Here is a 21,523-nt window from a genome sequence, read left to right as displayed (position 1 = left end):
TGTTCCACTGAAAGTGCGTCCAAAAGTATTTCTGTCAGCACAGCTCCTGTGTGAGGGGGATGCTGCTCTCACCCTGCCTGAGATGACTAAACCCAAAGGTCTCAGTTGTGCAGCTGATCCCTATGGTGGGCTTTTCATTAACTTTATCCAGTGTCTTTGCGAGCATGGAGTCTGCATCATCATCCTGCATCACTATTTCTGGTTTAGAGAGCTGGCAGAACTGGTGAGCTCAGAGCAGGTACCAGTGTCCTTCTGGGGGAGTGACGACATTGCTGCTGAGTTCAGTGCTGTGTGTTCTGTAGCAGGATCACAGTACAAATGAAATAGAGCTGTTGATTTAAATGACTGTTAGCATATTTCAGGGGTCTTTTTTCATGAAGCTAGCTGGGCTGGGTTAGAGTACAGTAGTGAAAGCTTTGTGTTTGTAGCAGAAATAACAGGCTGTGCTGCAAGAGAGTTAATGTTTGCTGTCATGGAAACCTGTTGCCTTGGAACATGATTAATGAGACAGGCTAAGGGAAAGGAAGAAGCTATTCTTGAAATTAGTGTTCAGTAAACCCTAAGCAAGACAAGCAGTATACAATACCATGAATTTTAGTTATTTCAAATTCTAGTTGTCTAGTTCACTTAACCTTGTCATTTTATTTACTTATTGAGCAGCTTTTATAACCACATGTTTTTGTGCAAAGAAAATAGTTCAAAGCTAATCCTTTGGCTGTCTAGAAATAAATAGCATGTTACTTGCACTCCCAGTACACTACAAAATTTGTTCAACTTTTGTGGAAAGCACACACTGAAGACAAACTTGTGGCTGGTCTGCAATGCCCCAATAGGCCAGGAGGCAGAAGCAGTTTAGCTGAGGATTTTTGCCTTTTGGCTGTAGTTGTAGGTTTCAGAGAGTCCAGGAATATGAGAAAGGGAACATTTCTATGGACTTAACCATTTGGAGAAATCTGGTTACTCCTGATTGGTGTGGTAAGATTGCTGTTCCCTAATGCTGAAAGGAAGCAGTGAGGGGAACATACAAAAGGTGTTTTAAAGTTGATGTCACCCTTCTGCCATCGCCTTTTGGAATTCCAACTGAGACTTTCTTCCAGAGTTCCTGCTCCAAACCCAAAACGTGTCATTACACACTGGATTTTGCAATGGGGAATAGAATGTTTTTCTCCTGCAGAGGTGAATTTGTGTGTCTTGTAAAAAACAGTGCTGAATGTAGAATCCCTAGTTTACTCAGAATGACAAATTCATTACAGCTTGCTGTGAATTCCAGCTGCCCTCTGGACCAGGATCTTGCATGAATAAATTACCAGCAGCTCTAAGTCTCCCTGCCTTGTGGAGCTCACGCTTCAGGGCCCTCCTCCAAGCTCACAGTGGAGAGTCAGCCTTAGCTGGGCTGAGCCAACAATGACAAGTCACAGGGGAACATCCTCACAGAAGTTTCAGGTGAAAGGATCTTTTTATTTTTCCAGAGGGCTTGGAGTGAGGTTCTAGGTGAGTATTATGCTGGATAAAAGCTCTGAAGACACAATCTCACAATGTAATAAAAGGAGATATTCTGGGAAAATGAACAAGGAGCTGGCTGGGTTTGTAAGCTGACAGCTGCACTGGGGCAAAGGAGGGTTTTTTCTGGTGTCTGTTGTCAAGGACAAGGTGGTCCTTGCTTTTCTCAGAGGGAAAACTGGCTTGGATAATGAGTTCTTGCTTGGCAAAGGCTGACACAGTGCTGTGTTGGTAATGACAAGCATGTTCTGCTGGCAAAAAGGTACCACAGAGAGCAATGAAATATCATAAGTCATTTTAAAATCCAGCAGTAAAACATTGATTCATTCTGCTTGGGTTAATATGAGAAAATATGAACATTTAGCATGACAGTTCTGTCTGAATGATGATGAAAACAATTAATTGTCAAAAAGGTTATGTCATAATGTATATTCCAATATTTATGTCTAGCACGAGAGTGGAAAGCTTAAGATCTCAAGAAATCTTGTTCATCCTTCACAGGCAGGATCAGCTGCACTTAAATTCTGAGTGATGTTTTTGTAACTTCTTCAAATCAGCCTGTGGTGGACATTTCAAAACATTCCTGAAGAATTTGTCCTGAAGAATTTGTCTCCCCCTCTGAGATGAAATGCTTTTCCTAATGCCAGATCCTTTACTGCAGTAAGCCCAGTACTACTTGTGATACCAAGCACAGATAAAGAAACACCTCTATTTCATTTTCTGGCAGCAGCCCTTTCAGCGGTTCTCTGTTTTGCTGTCCAGCTCCCAGGTAATGCTCAGGAGCAGTGAAGCACAAGGCTGGCTGTGCCTTCAGTCTGGGCTATTGAGTGGTTTTAACCTTGATTCTCTTGAACTGTATTCAGTTGTGGTGATGAGTAGCAGGTCAGAAAATGTAAATAACAGCTAAACCGATGAAAAGCAGGAGCACAATTGCTTTCTTCTGGTTTTTTATACTCTGTAACTGCTCAAAACAGCTGAGCATGAGGCCTGGATTCAGCAAATACTTTCTACCCCATTACAAACATGGTAGAAAGCTCAGACTGGTTTTAAGGGGTAGCTGCATTTTTGAGTTTAAATTGCCCCCTGCCTGGCTGGCTCAGCACTGAGGAAAGAGCTGTTTCTTTCCAGGTGTAGGATAAGGGGAGTTCTTTTTGCTGTTATTACTCTGGAGTCATGTTTTAAGGCAAAATTAATGAGAAATGAAGCTTGTTTAAATTATGACAGGTTGTGGGTGTGGGAATTCTAACGGGTTGTGGCCCTGGGTGCAAGGTTCCCATATGTAATTTTCCAGCTGGGAAGCAGCAAAAGAGCTCACCCCTAACAGACAGGGCTGGAAACATAAAATACGAAATGGGGGATGGTTTGGAGGCAGACAGTGAAGGAAGAAATTTCAAAAGGGATGATTTCTGGCTGTCTGGCTTCTCCTGCGGGGTGCTGGAGCACAGCTGGGCACAGCTGCAGCCTGGTGCCTGTGGAGGGGATGGCTCAGAGCACACATGGACAGCTGGTCTCTGACACAGGCTGAACAGGAGGTAAGTGCCCAAACAGTGTCCCAAGAAGTGTTGGCTTGGAGAGGAGAAATCCTTTGGGACAGCAGAAGGAATTGAGGGGCTGGCAGTGAGACACAAGGGTTTGCTGTTGTTTGGCTTGTCCTGCCATGCATTAACAGGCAGAGAAGCCTGTGTGTCATGTGCAAAGAATAATATCCTAATAGCCACAGTGGAGCATCTAGTTCTCTTCCAGAGGAGAAAAATCTAGGACCCTAAATATTTGCAGATTGATTTGGTAAAAGGAAAAACTAACAGAAAAGCAAATGGATTCTTGGAGAGAGAGAACCTCCATTTTCCTTCTGTTCCTTAATGAAAATACAAAATTTATTTATAAACATATTGAGGGTTGTTGAGGGGTTTCTGCCATTTCTTCTAGAAAAGACTTTGTATAGCTGCTGAAGCCAAGCAGTGACAGTGTGGCACAAGTCAACAGGAGTGAAATTGCTTACTGCTCCGCTTCTGCTCCAAGGTGATCCTGGCCAGGAGCAGGAGGGAAGTCCTCTGGGTCTCTGGCACGCAGCTTCTCCTTGGCACAGGTTGGGAGCAGGAAATCTCCCAGTCAGGGATGGCAGCCAAGAGCATTAGGGAGGTGTCCAGTCCTAGCTGGGGGTCAGGGCACACTGCCCTGCTTCCAGCACCCCTGCAGGGGCAGGGCATGGAGGGTCAGCCAGCCCACGGGAAGGAGGAGAGGCTTTTCAAGGGGGGAAGGTTGGCAAGGGGGCCCTCAGCTGCAGTTTCCACCCTGTTTGGAGGGGAATGCTTTCGGTGTTATCCACAGCTTTCACTCACCCTGCTCTCTGTGCATTGCTGCTGCCCCCATTCTCTTTACCACCTTTTTCTTTGTAAACCTGCCCTGTTTTCTCCAGACTGGTTTTCCTTCCTTTCCTTTTCCTGATGTCTAGTCTTGCATAAACTCTCCTTCACCTCCTGTCTCTTCTTTCTCTACTCATTCTGAACAGACTCCACAGAGGGAAGGCAGGGCTCTGTCTCTCCAGGGACAGCAGAGCAGTGGAGCCCAGGAGCCGTGTTCTGCTCAGCCCTCAGCTCCTACTGATGGCACTTCCACAACCTTTCTCTCTTGCCTCCTTTCTGTGTGTGCTTCTGCCAAGAGTGCATGGTCTGTGGGGGGCCTTGTTTGAGGACTGACCACATTTCTGGTGTTGTATTTCCTGTTTCTCCTCCCTGAGTAACTGCAGAGCTCAGTCTAGCTCAGTTTGCAGTTTGTGATGCTTTGCATAGGGAGTTTCTGCTACTAGATCAGATGGCAGCTTGATGCTCTTCCAAAGTAGGATGTTATTTAGGGTCCAAATATGAGATTAAGAGCCATATGGAAAACTGTTAAGACTTCATTGCTAATCAGTTCTAGAAAGATGAGCAAGAGGAGTATTTTCACTCATATTTTGTCATGTTTGTTGTCCAGAGTTAACTCAGACACCCAGAGGGCATTTTTGCTGTAAACTTTCTATCTCTGCTGCAGATCTATTTGAAAAAACTGGTTTGGAATGCGCATAAACAGAGACCCCACAGAAAAGCAAGCAGTTAAACTGAGCCAAGGCTAAGAATGCTAACAGAGCCAAAAGGTCAGACAGGAAACCCATTTCACACCAAAATGACAGAAGGATGGTCTTGATTTTTAAATAGAAAAGTATGTTGGGCAGAGGCTGGTGTCATGGCAACCCTTGGCCTTCTGCACCTTTTCTGTTACATGTATTTGGTCTATCGTTTCAGTCATCCTTGCCTTTCATACTGTGGCTGTACCCTGAGCAGGCCTGGGGAAGGAGCTTGGCTGAGAGCACAGCCATACTCCAGCAGCATTTTCCATGTCTGGCACAAACTCTGTGTGTGGGATGACCCCACATTGCCCCATGCACTTTCCAAACCTCCACTTTGCTCCCTAATTGACGACTTTGGTGAAGAGATGGAGCTAACAGCAGTATTTCTGCTTCCAACGCCGTGCTGGGGAGGTCAGGATTCGGGAGCTGGAAGTGATGCTGCCCTCCAGGCAGCAGGATCTGAGCTAAATATATTCCCTGCCACTGTCCCTGCCATTCCCAGCTGAGGAGTGAGAGCTGCTGCCTGGGCTCAGAGGAGAGTGGGGCTTGGCTGTGCTGCCTAAAGCTAGCAGAGAAAATGTATATCACACATGTTAGTAATTAATCCCACATAAGAGCTAAATCTCAAGTTACCCACCTTGTTCCCCTCTCCATCACTTTGCAGGTTCTCTGGGTAAAATGCTGCAGTCCATCCAACAGGACTTGCAGTCTCAAGTAAAAATCTGAGTTTTCACTACATAGAAGTGGCCCCTTTCTAGGTTACTTCTTCTGCTTTTGACTTTTATGGCTCTCAGTCCTCGTTTGTTTCACTAATTCAGGGCTGTGTTAATGTACGCTTTTTTCATGTCCTCACATTTCACATGACCTTAGCAAGGCACAGAGGACAGAGGGTCTGGAGTTTGGTAGCACCAGACTTGTTGATGCTTCTCTTCCTGTCTGTTTGGGACCCTTATCAGGTGTTACTGGGCAGCATCATTTGGGCATTTCAAGGATGGTGTGCAGCTCCTTTGGGTTGTGCCAGCATCTCTGGAAGCGCTCCCACCTTGCTGTGAGCGTGGGGAGGGCCAGGACAGGGCGTGCACTCAGTGCCCTGCTGGGCAGGGACATTCCTGTGGGTGCACCAGCAGGGCTCACCAGAAGGCCTAAGGCTGGGAGGTTTGTTTCCATTTCTCAGTCACTATCTGATAAGTCAGTGTGCCTGAAGAAGTATGTTTATGGTCTTGGTACTCAGCAGAGAAGTTTACCCTTCCAAGGTGCTCTGGGTGCATAGGCAGGGTGTAGCTCTCAGGCAGCAGCAGAGATGACCCCTGGCCAAACCCTTGTGTTTGGGAGGAAGTTCAGGCTGTTATGTTGATACCTTTTTTTATCTTTTTAATGAAACCTCCTTCCTGCCATTTCAGAGGAGAGGAGGCTTTGACGTCATGTGCTGATGAGTCACTGCTGTTAACAGGCCAGCAAGCAGGGATTGAGAGTGCTGTCTGGAGCAGCTGCTCTGTTAATCATTCACAAAAAGCCCAGAGAAAGCTCGAGGGGAATGCTTGTGAATAATTAAATTTCTGTTTTCATTATGAAGACGCAGTTGATTTACCTGGATCTGCTAGAATCCAGGTATTGGGAAGTGAGGGAAGAGGACAATGATCTCACTGATTTTTTGATACTACTGTAAATAGCTTTTGGATAGTCATTGGTGTCAGTCAAGCATAGGCATGACTTAACAATTTCATGTAAAGCTTATATAATATAGTTCTGACCATCATCTACATCTCAGTTGCTGCAAACACTTCAACCACATTTATGTTTTCTAGAAGAGAGCTCTTGGGGAAGCAAGTGCCCTTGATAGGGCAAGGCATGGATTTTAGTGGAAGGCTGGGTTTCTGTATGTATCTCATTGCCTAAAGTTGTGTATTCTCAAAGAAAGCAGAGTTATCCAGGTTTGTTCACTGATAGTTCTTTTGTTCATAAACATCTTCTGGGGGTGACTGGATCATTTGACCTGCTGCTAAATCAGTGTCATGACAAGAGATGTTGCACTCATTCTGAAAAGCTTTAAACTTCAGCTCCAACATGCCATGATCAAAGAATTAATTAGATTCTGTTTTGGGTGAGTAGGACTTTTATTTCAGACAAGGTCAAAACTGGATAAATTCCTAAATAGTGAATTATTCCCTGCTGAACTCTTCCTCTCTGGTTTTAAATGTCTTGGACAAGAGCTGCTGCCTTCTACCCAGAGGAAGAATAAAATGGGCAGTTTTACTCCCAAAGCAATCCCATCCCCTAAGTGGTCAGTTGAAGCTGCCTTTGGACAGAAGGATGATGCTTGGTCTTGACAAAATATTAAGTTTAGCTTTGCCTACACAGTTGGAGTGCTGGGACCATGGGGGACATAGGATTGCTTACAAGCACTGACTTTAATTACCTGTACAATGAGAAAGTTGTTGCTCTGCCTGTCAGATAAATAACGAGAAATAAAGCCCACACAACAAAACCATTTGAGTCTGACAAGCCTTTCTGTCTGTGGGCATTGTTTTCATGGACCTGTGAAAGCCCAAGGATATGTAGGCAGAACCTAATTAACTACAGCTGTTGAAAGAGAAACTTTGAAATGATTTGTTGAAAACTATGCTTTTCATCATTCAGCACTGTGGCCAATTTACTGTGGGCTTGCTTTCTTGAACTGATTCCTACAAAGTCTAACTGATCCTATCAGCTCCTCCATACCCACTTAGCCCCAAATTCTACAGCTCCCTATCACGTGCTTATTTGACGAGCTGAGTTATTCCTGACAGATAAAAAAACTCCTGGCAGATGAAACCAGATAACATCACTGTGGAAGAGAGTTGTCCTGGAACTGCAATAGCTGATGATTTGCCATTTCTGTAATGAGATGATTTCCAGAGCCCACTGTCAGTCTGCTGATGAGGGTGGCCAGTCTGGACCCTTTCAGAAGAACTGGCCTCGCTCCTTGCTGAGGTGGGACAGTGGGTGCTATTTAGGGATTTAGGGGTAACAGCAAAGGCCAGCAGAGATGGCACATGAAACCTTGTGAAGGGGAGCAGGGGGTTCATTGGAATGGTGAAATCTGGCATGGGATTCCAGCAACAGGCTGACTGTGCTGGGTGGGGAAACCAGAGCCAGCAGGATGGGGAGAGCAGCTCTGGTTGTGAGGGCTGTAGCTTCCCCCATCACTGCCATCCTGTACTGACTGGGGAGCACTGCCAAACCCATGGAGGAGGGTTTGGTCAGGAGGAAAGGAGGTTTGCACTGATTCTGGCTGTGGTAGAGCTCAGTTCACAGATGCCAGCAGTGAGAGGTTCTGTACATACCCTGCCACAAGCAAGCAGAGATCATGAACCAAGTGGCTCTGTGTGTTCCTCACAGAATCACAGCCTGAGAAAAGGGGTGTCTGAGGATGGAGGATTTGTAACTTTGGTCCTGGGGCACATCCCTTCTGGAACTTTTCATGTTTGCCTTCTGAGCCTTTGAGATTCTGGAGTTCAAATTCCTGGAGAGACTTAGGTATTGAAAGATGTGATTCTAATAAATAGGTAAATGACATTATAAATATACCTGGCTTTACTACTAACTCTTGATATTGTGAGATTTGGATTCTTCAGCATCACAAGCCACTGATCCTGGGATGTGGGATAGAGCCCAGTTTGGATATCAGAGCTTAGGGTGGTTATTTATACAGCAGGAGAAAAGGTCAGCAAAGCAAATTGTGTTGCAGATGGAGCATACGTTGTATGACATGCAGTAATGAAGGTCTCAGAGCAGAGATACCAGCAAAAATTGAGGAATATTGAAAATAGGGGAAATCAAACAGGAACTTCGGAAGTGTGGGAATAAAACAAAATCAAAAGGAGGAAACAAGTTAAAATCTAAACTGAACACAGTTTCTGAGAATCAATATTTTTCATCTCAAATGTTGGTTCTACAGAAGATGCTATCTTTAGTTGCTCATTAAAAAGGGTCCTCCTGAAGAGCTATTGTTCTCTGGGAAATCAGATGCACTGTGCAGTCAAATATCATATTAAAAATAGAGAAGGATTTCTGGAAAGATGTGGATGCAGGAAAGCAATACATTCTGAAGAGGCTGTTAAAAGCCACCCGGAGAAAATGGCCATGTGGGGTGTATTACAACACTGAGAAGCCGTCATCAACCAGAAATCCTCTGGGACACCAAAGCCTGGGTCTGCACTAACCCTGAGCACCTGGGAGCCTCTGAGCTCCCTCCCCTGGAGTCCTTGCCTTGTGCATGAGGACAGCTGATGGCCTTTGCTCTGACATTTCTATTACTGGAAGCATTCTCTGTGGGAAGGACTAGAAGGTTTAAAAACAAGTATGAAAATTTTCCCTATTCTCCAGACACGTTTTTCCCCTTAATTGCAAAGCAAGTATAGGCTTTTTTGGGGTTTTTTTTGTAATGACTGATTCAGCCAGCCATTTAATCTTTTGCTCTCTGTACTCAGCAAAAATGTTAGTTTGTCTGGAAAAATAATAATTGGAGAAAGATTAACGCAAAGGACCAAAACAAACTTGGATTAAAGGATGAGTTCAGGAATATTTCCTCATCCCAGGTCAACAGTACCAGAAATTATCCAGTAGATTTTGGCTTAAATCGTGATCTTGGGTCAGTGTCCAAGCCTGAGCCCCATGGCATTGGGGTGGGTGTTCCCTCCCTCAGCCCTCCCCTCTGAGCCTGGCTGCTCAAGTTATCACAGTGTTGTGTAGGAAAAGGCACTGCTGTTGCTGGTCAAATCCCCAGATTTCTTCACTCACTTTGCCCCTCCCAGTTAGTGCTTGGGAGAGCCCATCGAGGCTCCTTGGAGCTGCCAGCCCCCCAGGGCTGCAGTCAATGCCTTACACAGCAAAGCTTTAGGGAGCTCTTGTCATGGCAGAGCTCGTTAGCTGTGTCATCGTTAATTATTGACAGAGCACTCGGAGATGGGATTCTGATAGTTCTCTTCTTTGTTTCTATTATAAGAAAAAGAATGGTTGCAAAAGTTAAATTTTAAAAGTTTAAAACTTTACTGAGGTGCCATGCCTGAGGGGAGGCGTTTCTTTTCTTCTAAGGTCAGAAATAAATTTCTCTTTCATCTTCCATCCTTGCTGAAGCGCTGTGGGATTTCCAGAGGGCTCTGTTCCCGTGTGAGCTGGCACATCAGCTGAGCCCAGTGCATCAGCTCAGCTGCCCTCACAGGTACCAGGCAGGCATGGCTCAGACCCTGCTGCAGTGAGTATCTGATCCCTGCTTCTCAGGAGAATCCTCAGCACCCGTCCTGCCCTCAGACCATGCTCATGAACATGGAAATACCTGTTCCACCCCCTCCTCTAGCAGCCTGATCTTGCCCATCACATCCTTCCAGGCTTTGTGGCAGGATTCTGAGTGTCCCTGTGAAGCTGCTCTGGATTTTGAGAGCGTGGCACCTTGCCTCCTCAGAGAGACAAAGATGTGCCCTTCTTTTACATCCAGCCTGCTGGAAAACAAGGTCAACCTGATTGTTTTGGAACAGATGGCTTCCTTCCATGTTGTGGCATTTCCCTGGCTAAATGGAGCCTGACTAGACATAAATATTAAATGTAGCTATATGTGGATCTATAAGTATAGCAATGAATGGTAAGGTTACGAGAATTTAGGGCTGCTGAAGAAATTATTACATTTTTCCCAAAAAAATCAGTCAGCACTTATAATAAGTAACTGTAATTTTCTTTATCTTCGATAGTCATCCTTTAAAGTAAGCTGGCAGGTGACAGGTTAGCCCAGTTCCCCCCTGGGGAAGGTTTTCAGTGAGAGATGGCTGGGAGCAACTGCACAGGAAGAGTTTGATATATTCTGAGCTGTCTGCCCCAGCGGAGCAAGGGCTTGTTGAGTTCTGTGGAAATGTGAGCTAAACCAGATCTGATCTCAATACTAAACCAGGAGATTGATGGGGAAGCGTGGGCTGTGAGGTTAGAGAAAGTACAGGTGAATTAATGGCACACAGAAACACTATCTTGCTGTTTCCAAGTAATGCATGCTGCTGTCAGTTTTGCTTGTTTTTTTTCAAAATATAGGGAATGATTGTGCCCCAGATTCTTGTCTGACTGTATTACAGCATGCCTGTGGGGGTTAGGGGGAGTGTATGTCTTATTCATGCATTCGAGCATTACTTGAATTTTCCTGTTTTTCAGGGTGTCTGTATGCATTTCCTGGTCCTAGAGAAGTAATGTAAATAATATTAATTAATTGTTTCTAACACTATTGTGCAGGAGGGAGCCTTAGAGGCCCATTCCAGCTCTGTCTTCACATTGTTAAAAAAGCAGGCAGCCCCAGCAGTGAAGGTCCCTGCTGCAGGGTGTTTTACTCCTGTGTGAGAGTGGCCTTGGTGGTGTGTAAGGAGCTCTGCCTTTCCAAGAAGGGCATTCAGATCTCTCCAGCTTTATCTCATTAGCTCTTTTCAGAAAAAGCAGCAGAAATCTAATGTAATCACTTTGTTCAGGGCCCTGGCTCAGCTAAGACACTGGCTCAGTAAGGGGAAACCTGCTTCATGACTCACTTCTCTTCACTGAGTCACTGTCCATCCCTGCTGCTGGGACTACCTGAGAGTCTGACTGCATTCCTGGGCACTTGGAGTCTTACCTAACTTCAGTGAACTGCAGGGAGTTCACTCAAAGACATGGCAGCTTGTTGTCTCCTCTGAAACACCCTGAACTGGAGAGATTTAACAAGTGTGTTTGAAAGCCTAAAAGTGTACAGGTTTCCTTTGGCTGGTAGGTCATTGCTGGAAAAGGACTGAAACAGCCACGAGGACTTCAAAGGAGTTCACATCTGAGCTAGAGGTGAATTTCTCTTTCACAGCTTGGGCAAGGTTCCAGGGCAGAAACAAACTCGGACATGGACTTTAAATATCGTCAGCCTTGCAAGTCAAGCACCAAGTTCAAGTGTACAGTGAGGGAAGGACCTTGACAGAGTGCCCAGCCTTTATTTGTGTGCCCAGCCATTGTTTGTGTGCCCAGCCATTGTTTGTGTGCCCAGCCATTATTTGTGTGCCCAGCCTTTATTTGTGTGCCCAGCCATTATTTGTGTGCCTTTGAGCTCCTGTGTCTGAGCAGGAGGGGAATAACCCCCAGGAACACCTCCACCCTGCCTCTTTGGGACCCCTCAGCTTTCCTCTTCCCAGGTTTCCTTCTGGCTCTTCGTGCTCTTTTTTCATCTGCTGGTTCTGTTTCCAGCAATGCTGCCAGCTCCACACACATTTGTGTTTTCTGCCAGGTTTCCCAGTGCCCGTGGTGACTGCATCCCACAATCTCCCTGGTCCAGCTGCAGGTCCAGAAGCTGATGTGGTCTAAGGTGTGAGCCTACTCAGCCTCTCCTCACATCCATCCACACATGGCAGGAGATCAAGGTATTTTAAAAGCAAACCCTGTTCATTACAAAATAGAGAATTTCCTGAAACAATTTTTTGTGTGTGTTTAAAGGATTTTTTTGTCTTTCTTCACTCAAAGGTTTTTTTGTTCTCCAACAATGTTGAAGTCATCCTGTTTTAAGAAATTTAGATGAAAACTAACTTAACACACTATTCTTATAAAAAATGCTCACTTGTTTCAACGTCTTTACAAAATGTAGGGAATAAATATCAGCATCAGCATTGAGACTGAAATAAAGCTAGATAGATCATTTATTTCTCACTGAAGTTAGGCTACCCAGCTCCCCAAATCCATAGGTTTTTATTCTTATGATTTGTTTGCTTAAGGCACTAATTGCATAGCAAGGCAATGTAATGTAACATTCCTTCACACAGAGCTTGTCTTTAGTTTCAGTATTTCCAAAGGAGACCTCCCAGCCTGCTTGGAGCCACCTTCCTGAAGGCAAAGCCATTACTCAGAGACCTGCTTTCCATGGACAGCTTTTCTGCTCCCAGGTAAGTGCTCCTGGTCATGAGAGTTGACCCTCTCCAGATACTTTCATTTATCAACCCAACTGTTAGTCCAGAGCAGTTTGAGGTTTTCTGCTTTGCTGAGATCTAGTGATCGGTGAAGTGACCAAAGGAGGGTGAGAGCAGAGCTGCTGGCTGCCTTCCCAGCTCCTGCCAGACCCAGAGGCAGCAGCCAGGACCTTGGGCTGAGACCTTCCTTGCCCCAGTGAGTTGATGCATCCCCATAACAAACAGGCCAGGATATTACTGCAAACAGGTCTGACTGGGTTATACCAGGCAGCGAGGAAATTAGCAGGAAACAAAGCAAAACCTGGCTCCATTAAATCTGATTAGTAGTTTTTGCTAGTGAGTGCTGGCAGCACAGAGATTTGTGTTGTTTCACAGAGGTTGGCTGGTAGTAAGTGACTGAGGCTGAGCAAAGGTGCTTGATTTACATGTGCTGTGCCCAAAACAACCTTGGTGTTCCTGTGCGAATTTAAATGTACCCCAAGTCTGTGCAGAAGTGAGTCCCTGAAAATTAACTTTCAAAGGCTGGGAATGTATTTCCCAGGTCCCTGGATTTTTGGCCTTGCACATTGTAGGATGCATCCTCCCCTCTGATTAAGGTGTTTATGAGTTGTGCATTGCCAGATAAACACAAATAAATGAGACTGATTTATGAGTTACCAGCCCTCAGTAATTCTTGATGATTGATAGTCTTGGTGTGGTTTGGGTTGCAGCTCCAGTGCAGCTGCTTGTAGCTCTCTCTTTCCTCCTTGTAGTTTCCCTTTTCCCTTTGGGAGGGGGAGGAGACCATTCCTGAAGTGTGAACCTGGCTTCTGAATTTCTGCAGTCTTTCAAGTTTGCAAATTTGTTATATTTGACATGTCTCATGAAGTGACTTACTAGTGGGATATTGGATCTTGCTGAATATTAGGGATTCTTTGTTCTTAGTTCTACAGCCCCACTTTAGTTAGACCTCTTTTTCATTTAACTCATATTAAATTACAATGTATGCTTTAGAACAGAAAATTAAATGCTATAAATCAATCTGAAAAGTAATAGCTACCAGAAGCTAAATTTAAGTCTGTGAGCAGCCCAGGGGTTTGCTGTTTGGGCAGGCAAGTTTTTGGCCAACTCTCTGGATAAGATGCAGAGGGGTTGCATCATTGCAAGGCTCTGGCTGGCAAAACATGCCATGAGAGCAGAGCAGTGTTGCTTAGCGACTCGTGAAGGATGATTAACCCTTTCCCAGAACCCCCAATGAAGCTGTGGAAGCCCTCCTGAGCCACCATTCTGCACAATAATTGAATCTGAAGAAACTACTCTAATATCTTTAGCTATTAGACGTATTGATGTATTAATCATTAATGTTTAATGAAGGACTGTCTTAATGTTACCATTAGTTACTGAAGGAGATCACTAAATCAAAAGCCATTTGTCCATGGTATGACGTGTAATTATTGCAAAGGAAAGCTCATATAATTACAGTAAAGGTGGAGTAAGAAGTGATTAAAACTATTTTGGGACTGGTGGTCAATGCCACTGCTGCTATTTCTTCATATGAGCTCAGGTACTTCTAAAATTTCAGCAGAATTGAAAAGACTGAGCCCATGCATTGGCATTACTCTTGGGGTACCTTGAAGCAGGGTTCAGTACCAACAGCAGTTAGGGAAGTTCCTCACCTCCCATCCCTTTCCAGCAACAGAGACATTATAAAGGACAGTTCAATCTGAAAACAGCCATTTTAATTAAAAATATAATTAATCTTTTGTGTTGATGGGCGGAAAAAGTTCTGTTGTATTGTCTGAAGGGTGCCTGAAATTCAGCATGAGCTGATGAACAGGAATGTGTGGGTGTGGTGGGCGGGTTGGGTTTTACCTGGTGTCACCTTCTGCAGAAATGTTCCACACGGTGTCACTCATGTGTTCCAGCATGTGGGCTGATTTTTTTCAAAATGCGATCACTTTGAGTGGTGTTCGCCTTACGCAGGTTGAGCTCTCTGAATGTGAAGTGTGGAGTCAGTCTAGCTGTGGACAGGCAGAGCAAGATGAGCAATCCCTGCCTCTCTCAGGCTGGGCTGGGCTGGGCTGGGATGGGATGGGATGGGATGGGATGGGATGGGCTGGGATGGCATGGGACGGGATGGGACGGGATGGGATGGGATGGGATGGGATGGGATGGGATGGGATGGGCTGGGCTGCCAGGTTTGCCCTCTTTGGAGCAGCCTGGAAAGGCCATTGACTGCAGCCCACAGACAGTGCTGGGTGACAGAGCCCAGCCCTCAGGCTGGAGGGGTGTCCTGACGGTGTTATCTTCACAAGGATGGTTCAGTGTGAGCTGAACAGCAGCAGCAGAGCAGCGTGGTGTTCCATTGCAGCACTGGAAAAATCCTCCATGGAACAGAGGTTAAAGCATAGATGGAGGATTTTAAATTGCAATGGTCACTCTCTGTGATTTCAGTTGGTAATAAAGGCAAGAATTGCCCTGGAGCAAGAAACACTCTTGGTTTCACCTCTCCCCCTGGAGGAGCTCCAAGGAGTTTTTGCAGCTATTGACCCTCAGATCTGATAACTGGGGAGAAGATGGGGCTGAGAGCAGTTCCATGGACATGGGTCTGTGTGCACCCCCAGCACCTGTGTGACTGCTTCATCAACAGGGAAACCCACCTGAGCTAGAAACATTTTGTACCTGGTAATGTTGAGACTGTGTTCTCTTCTTGTTTGCAGATGGGTAACTCTGTGACTTTAGCAGAGACTTACAGGGCCCTAGAATCAATCCAGGTGACAAGTTGGCACAAAGATAACCTTCGCTGTGACATATCCAAATGCAGACCTCGTGTTTCTTAATTTGTCCTTATTCTGTGTGCAGCTATCAGGCAGATGCAGGGGCTGCTGGTGATTTTCTTTCCCAAATGTCTTATCCTGATGCATTTCAGACTTTCAGCTCCAGAGAGCAGCCCGTGTGACAAACAAGCTGACTGTGTGCCATGTGGGGTTTTGCACTACTGCTTTTTGAGTGAGTCCATGCCACCGAGAGATCTCCAGGGAGATCAGTGCTGTAACAGAGGCACAAAACAATGCAGATATTTCTGAATTGTTAGGCAGATTATTTACTGTTGTTTTGAACACGCTTTCTTAACTTGCCAACAGCAAAAAGAAACGTGTGTGACTGATATCTGAGCTGTTTTCTTTTGCTGTTGTCAGTAAGGAGATGGAGCTTCCAAGCTGGGATGTGTCGGTGTTTTGCTGGAGTGGATGGGTTTGACTTGTCTGAAATACGATTTCTGCTGGCGCCTGTCAGAGGCAGCAGCCATTTGTCTTGTGCTGTGCTGGCTGGCGTGTCACACAGTGGGGACAGCATCTATTATTACCCTGCTCTGTCCCTCCACAGCCTTAATCATGCCAGCTGTGGTGGTTTGGTTCTGAGCAAGTGATCCTGCACTGGGGCTTCCAGCCTGGGAAACCTTAGCGTCAGTGCTGTGCAGAGAGGAGTCCAGCAGCCAGCTGTGTGCCCCAGAGCAGGAGCCAGCACAGCAGGGCTCTCCTGGGCCGAGCCTGAGAGAGGCAGTGCTGCTCCCTGCTCTGTCTCCAGTGACACTGCCCAGTGCAGGAGTGCTCACACCATGGGCTCTGCCCTGGCTGCCCCCTGAGTGTCTCTGTGCTCTCATTGCTGCTTCTGGGGGCGCTCACAGCGCTGATAATTTCATAATACGCTTCTGGGAGGAACAAGCTTTAGCTGGGATTTGTGTGGGCAGTAGGGACACAGCAAAGCACTATGTGTGGATGAATCTGGCTGTCATTGGGGAATTCTTGGCATTTCTTGTACCTTCTCTGATGCAGGTTTGGTGTGGTTTGGGGGCACTGTGTGGTTTTGTCTCTGTAGCCTGGTCTGTGGAAAGGCTGGCTGTGCTTTGATAGTGAAATGGGACTGCACATGGGTGTGCTGGGGCTGTGTGGGGTTCAGGGTGCTGCAGGGGCTCAGATATTTCCGTGGGCTTGGGCAGCCTTGAATGGGCTCTGGGTCCCCCTCAGTGTGTGAGCACACTGGGCACTGGGGCTTAGGCTGGCAGTGAAGCCATGGCTGTTTGTAAAGCCCTGTCTGTCCCCTCCCTCCCTTCTGTGCTGCACCAGGAAAGGAGCACTGTGGCACAGAGAAAGCCCAAACACCCTGGGAGGGAGGGAGGGAGGGAGGGAGGGAGGGAGGGAGGGATGGGGACACTGACACCTGAGCACACGCTGGGACCTGCCCCTGCCTGCCTGTGCACCCTGCTGGGGTGAACCCAGGTCAGCCCTGCCCCAGCACCCCCAGAGCTGTGTTAGCAAATCCATCCTGGAACTGTCAGCAAATACACATGGACCTGCCCACAGGGATCCGGGGCTCCATTGCCCATAAATTCTAAATTCTTTCGTTTAGGGGGAAAATTTGAATGTGTGGTTATTCATTAGTTCCAGGGGTGATTCAGCCATGTGAATTGTAAATAAGAAAATGGTATATGAAATTCTAGTCATTAGAATGGGCAAATAAAAGGCAACTAATCTAGAAATTATTGATTTTCTTTTTCCAGTTGTTCATGGTTAATATTTAGCCACCCCTAGCGTTGCTTGAACACACCTGTGAACACAAAATATGAGACAGGCAATAAAAAGTGGCTGATTTCATTTTAACATCCTTTAATTAGTGCAGAAAATAGCCTGTCACCCATATCTGAATTGGAAGGGCTGCACTCTGGAGCATTCCCTGTGATAAAATAATGTGTGATTCCAGGTGAGGCTCTTTCCTTCAGTGCTGTCAACAGCGAGCCCTGGGGAGTTTGTTCTTTCCAGCTGGATGATAGCAAGTGACAGATTTCTTAATACTTGTTACAGTGTTGATGCCTTTCACTGCATGGCACATCAGGAGAAAAAAGATTCACTGCTCTGAATAGCTGAACCTGGCCTTTTTGCTCTCACCACTAGATTTTAGTGGTATAGCTTAAAATGTAAAGCCTGTGATATGAGATTATTAACATTTCTTTAGGTAGGCTGTAAACAATTATATTTTAAATTTTATTAAATTCACTGTGCTTCAGAGCTAGAGCCCACTATAATGCCACAATGCTACAGAACACAGAAATTTTTGCAGGTAACTTCTGCACAAAGCCATAGACAGCTGATTTCAGTCACAATACAAGGGGCTATTATGTCACATTTTTCTTGTGGTTTATTTTGAGCAGTTTTCTATCCTGTGAGTTGTTTGCCTTCATATCCCCTTAAAACCTGCTGAAAATTTTATGCCTTTTGTAATAGTAAAGGGGCCTCTCAGTCTTGATTGCTTAATGTTCAGGCTGTGATGGGCAGGGAAAGCTAAAGGAAAGCTAAAGCAGAGAAACTGGGAGCAGGGAGGCGAAGGAGCTGATGGGGTCCCTGCAGTAAGACATGGCTCCACAGCCTGCAGAAGGAACCACAGAACCACAGCCCTGAGTCCCATCACAGCCTCACCTGGAGCCCTCACTGTGGCTGCAAACTCTGCCAGCTGCTTTATTTTCAGTGTCTGGGAAAACACATTGCCTAGTTGGTGTCACCAATGGGAACCTGCTTTCTCTCTCAGCCCTTCCTGCTGCAGGCTGCCCAGGGTTAGTGCAGACAGAGCAAAAGCCAAAGCAGCAGCTTCCAGTGAGATGGAGATAACTGGGGAAGGATGGCTGTGGTATTTGAGACAAACCCTGCCCACAGACACCGAGAACAGGCAGAAAGGCCCTAATCACCTCCATCCAGTGCCAGCCCCTTGGCTGGGGTGTGGGTGAGTGCTGATGCACAACAGCTCTGATTTACCTTCCAGAGAGCTAATGGTCCTAGCAAGTGTTTCAAGGCTTTCTAGCCCAATAAACTTGGATGAGATCACACTGCAATGGCTGAAGAAAGTGTTTTGCAACATTATTGGAGCTGAAATTTGGGAAACCTTTTGTGGATGCTGAAGCCAGCTCCGTTAAAGTGGCTTCCCTCTCTTTTTCCAAAAAGTTCCTGGTGACAGAGGTAATGATTGGATGTTTTGATTCTGTGTAAAAACTAATTTCCATTGTATCAAGAGGGGGAAAAGTGCTACAGAATCACATAGTTTCAAGAAATTGCATATGTAACAAATGCTATATTATTAGAAGGAGGCTCTATTTCAGATAAAAGATACAACTGTTATTGAGTAAGATCAGAAGACACCCACAAAATATATAACTGAAAGTGTATTTGATAGTAGACAAAAATCATCATCAAACCTAAAAGTGTCCCAGTTACAAACATTCAATTACAGTCATTAATTTCTCGTGGTCTAGATCACCCAATTCTGTCTGGTAAACACCACCTTTATTTTGGGAGTGCTTTTTCCCCCTGACCCATGTGAAAAATTTGATCTTCCTGGCCCATGTGTAGCATCCTGTAACAGTCAGGTGTGTGTCTTCAGGTGTCACACAGGGTTTGGTGCCCGAGATCCTGGGCACAGCTCATACCTTGGAGCATTGACTGTCTCTAGTAATGAGGCAGTGTCACATCAGATACAACTGGATGAGTTATTTGTAGCAAACAACTGATTTCATTTCTTTCCCTTGGTGCCTGAATGATCTGCTGTGAGGTTTTGACTGCCAGAGATCTGCGTGTGTGAAATGACAATGACTGTTTTATGCAAATGGTTCCATGCTCTGGATTGCCCATCAGCTATTCAGAGAAGACATTATTTCTCATTATTTGCTGTTTCAGCTGAATGACAGTCCTTGCAAGTCACGGGGCACTGAGGCTGAGCCCTGAATGAGCAGCTTCCAGGCTCACATGGAGCTTCCAGGATGATCTTTCAGCAGTGCCATGCACAAACCCTGGTGCAGACAGGTTTCTGTGCTCTCCCCCTGCTCCTGTGCTGTGGTTATTGCCAGCAGGGGATGGGAGCTGTGCCTGGTGCGTGGGGCAGTCCTGTGCCTCTCTTTGTACCGAGCCTTGTGAGCAGGTTTTGGCAGCATCTCCTTGGTTATCAACTGTGGCACACGGTGCAGGGAGGTGGGGTGCACTGGCAGTGGGCAGGGGATGGTCTGGTTTGGGTTGAGTTGGCCGCAGGACTCCGCACTATCCCTGCTCCCGTTTTTCTGCCCAGGGAGCAGCGACGTTTGCTGTGCTCCTCGTGCAGTTTTTTAGCAAGAGGTTGTACATGAGAGAGCGGCATCATTTGTGACAGTTGTAGCTCTAAATAGGAAATGATTAATATTTCATGGTTATTTTTCTGTAAGACATGATTCTTGGGAGAATGCATCAGTCTGGCTTGCTGGAGAGAATAAGCCTGCCTTGCTCAGCTTCAAATGAAAATGTAGTCAGGCACTGCATGCTAATATTCCTGCTTTAGATGGAAGCTCTCTGCCTGACTAATGCTCTACTGCCAGTACGTCAGTGCAGAAGCGTGCACTGCAGTTTTGGAAACTTCTCTGTCCCTCATCAGTCGTGCAAGCTATCTGCCACTCTGCCTTTGCACCTCCAGCCTGGGTTTTAAATAGTACAAGAGGTCACAAATGTCAGCCGACTGCATCAGCTGCAAAATCTCTGATTCTGATCTTTCCCTTTTTATTTACTTATTTTTTTCTTTTCTTGAGTCATAAGCAAACCACTTCAAAATATTTCAGGGTTGCACCAGAGAATAGCAAACAATTGGTCAAGGAAACATTCTTGTCTTTGTGATATGACTTCCTGTAAAGGTGGCTGTTCAAAATGCCTCTAGATAACAAATACTGGCAAATATCTTACAGATCTTTTGTTCATATGACATGAATGGAATGGTCACAGAGTTAGTGTTACTCAGCAGCGAGGCCAGCAAGGTGTTGACTGCCCTGGATTGCTACAGGAAAGTCTACAGGAAGATTATGGAAAGTTTGGTAAGAAAAGTGCAGTGGAAGCTGCTTTTTTTAATTGCTCTGCCAGTTGTTCTGTAGGAGGAGTTACAGTCTACTGTATGTAGTAGGATGCTGTTAAATACTGCAAACCAGGATGAAAGAAACAGAGGGACAGATCCCTACTTACATATAAAGGTTTCTTAAGCTGAACTCAGACCAGAAGAAAATGCTTGTATGTTCCCCCAGACTGGCATAATGAGGTTCAATCCCTGCACAAACAGCTGTACTGGAATACAAACTATTCATGGCAGATTCTGCTGTCCCAGCCAGGGTTTCATTGGGTTAGACACAGCAGAGAATGCTCAGAAATGTGATGAATGAGAGGCAAGATTGCAGAAAAAGAACCATGTTAGAATGTGCCAGCATTGAAGCGGTCTGTGAAAGGTTAATTTAACCATCCTCCACTCCTGTCCCCTGCAAGTGCTATACTTGCTCTTAATTACAGTCATGTCTGCCTTCTTTGTCTGTGCAAGAGAGTGGATGTACTCGATGTCACCACGCAAAACAAGCACTCCTGGTTCTTTCTAGGATGCTATTTTGCAGCTGGGATTGTTTCTATATCACAGCTGCTCCAGATTATTTTAAAGTACCTTGGTAGTCTCTAAATGAAGCAGAAAGAAATGTATAGGAGTGGCAACTACTTTGCAAGACCTCTATAGTCACAAAGCAATTGAAAGTAAGGTTTGGAGAGGAATGATTTACAGCACCTGAAGTACTCAGAGACCTCATTAAGGCACAGGGTCATCTCAGAACTTTTGTCTGTGCTATGTAAGGATTTAGGGACTTAGAAAACTGCTTAGCCTGAATTGCTTTGCTTGCATTGCTTTTCTGGCTAAAAAAATCTGATCAAACCACCTATTCAGGGTGTGTACAATTTTCTGCCCATGTGGTTATATACTGTGGTATTTGGTGATCCATCTTTTTTAAGCCAATGCAGCTGATATGTCAGGCAAGACTTGCTCAGCATTATTAAAATTCATGTTGCTTTATGAATTTAAGACTTACTTCAGCACAATACAAAGTATGAATTCAGTAGCTACTCTGTAGGTCAGAATAGTCTTAAGCTAATAGGCAATATAGCCATGGGAAGATACCACAGTTATCAGTGGATTGTGGGCAGCTTTG

General features: G+C 45.5%; 1 long non-coding RNA gene across 1 annotated transcript; it reads left to right on the top strand.

Moving 5' to 3' along the window:
- Nucleotides 1–1,350: 1,350 nt before the first annotated feature.
- Nucleotides 1,351–20,365, top strand: LOC117001091. Its single transcript, XR_004418915.1, has 4 exons — nt 1,351–1,491; nt 11,856–11,988; nt 12,398–12,504; nt 20,255–20,365. It is a non-coding gene; the product is annotated as an uncharacterized LOC117001091 (long non-coding RNA).
- Nucleotides 20,366–21,523: the final 1,158 nt, after the last annotated feature.

The sequence above is a fragment of the Catharus ustulatus genome, chromosome 10 (genome assembly GCF_009819885.2).
Source record: "Catharus ustulatus isolate bCatUst1 chromosome 10, bCatUst1.pri.v2, whole genome shotgun sequence".
In the NCBI taxonomy this organism is placed as follows: Eukaryota; Metazoa; Chordata; class Aves; order Passeriformes; family Turdidae; genus Catharus; species Catharus ustulatus.
This window is presented reverse-complemented; position numbering and strand designations above follow the sequence as displayed.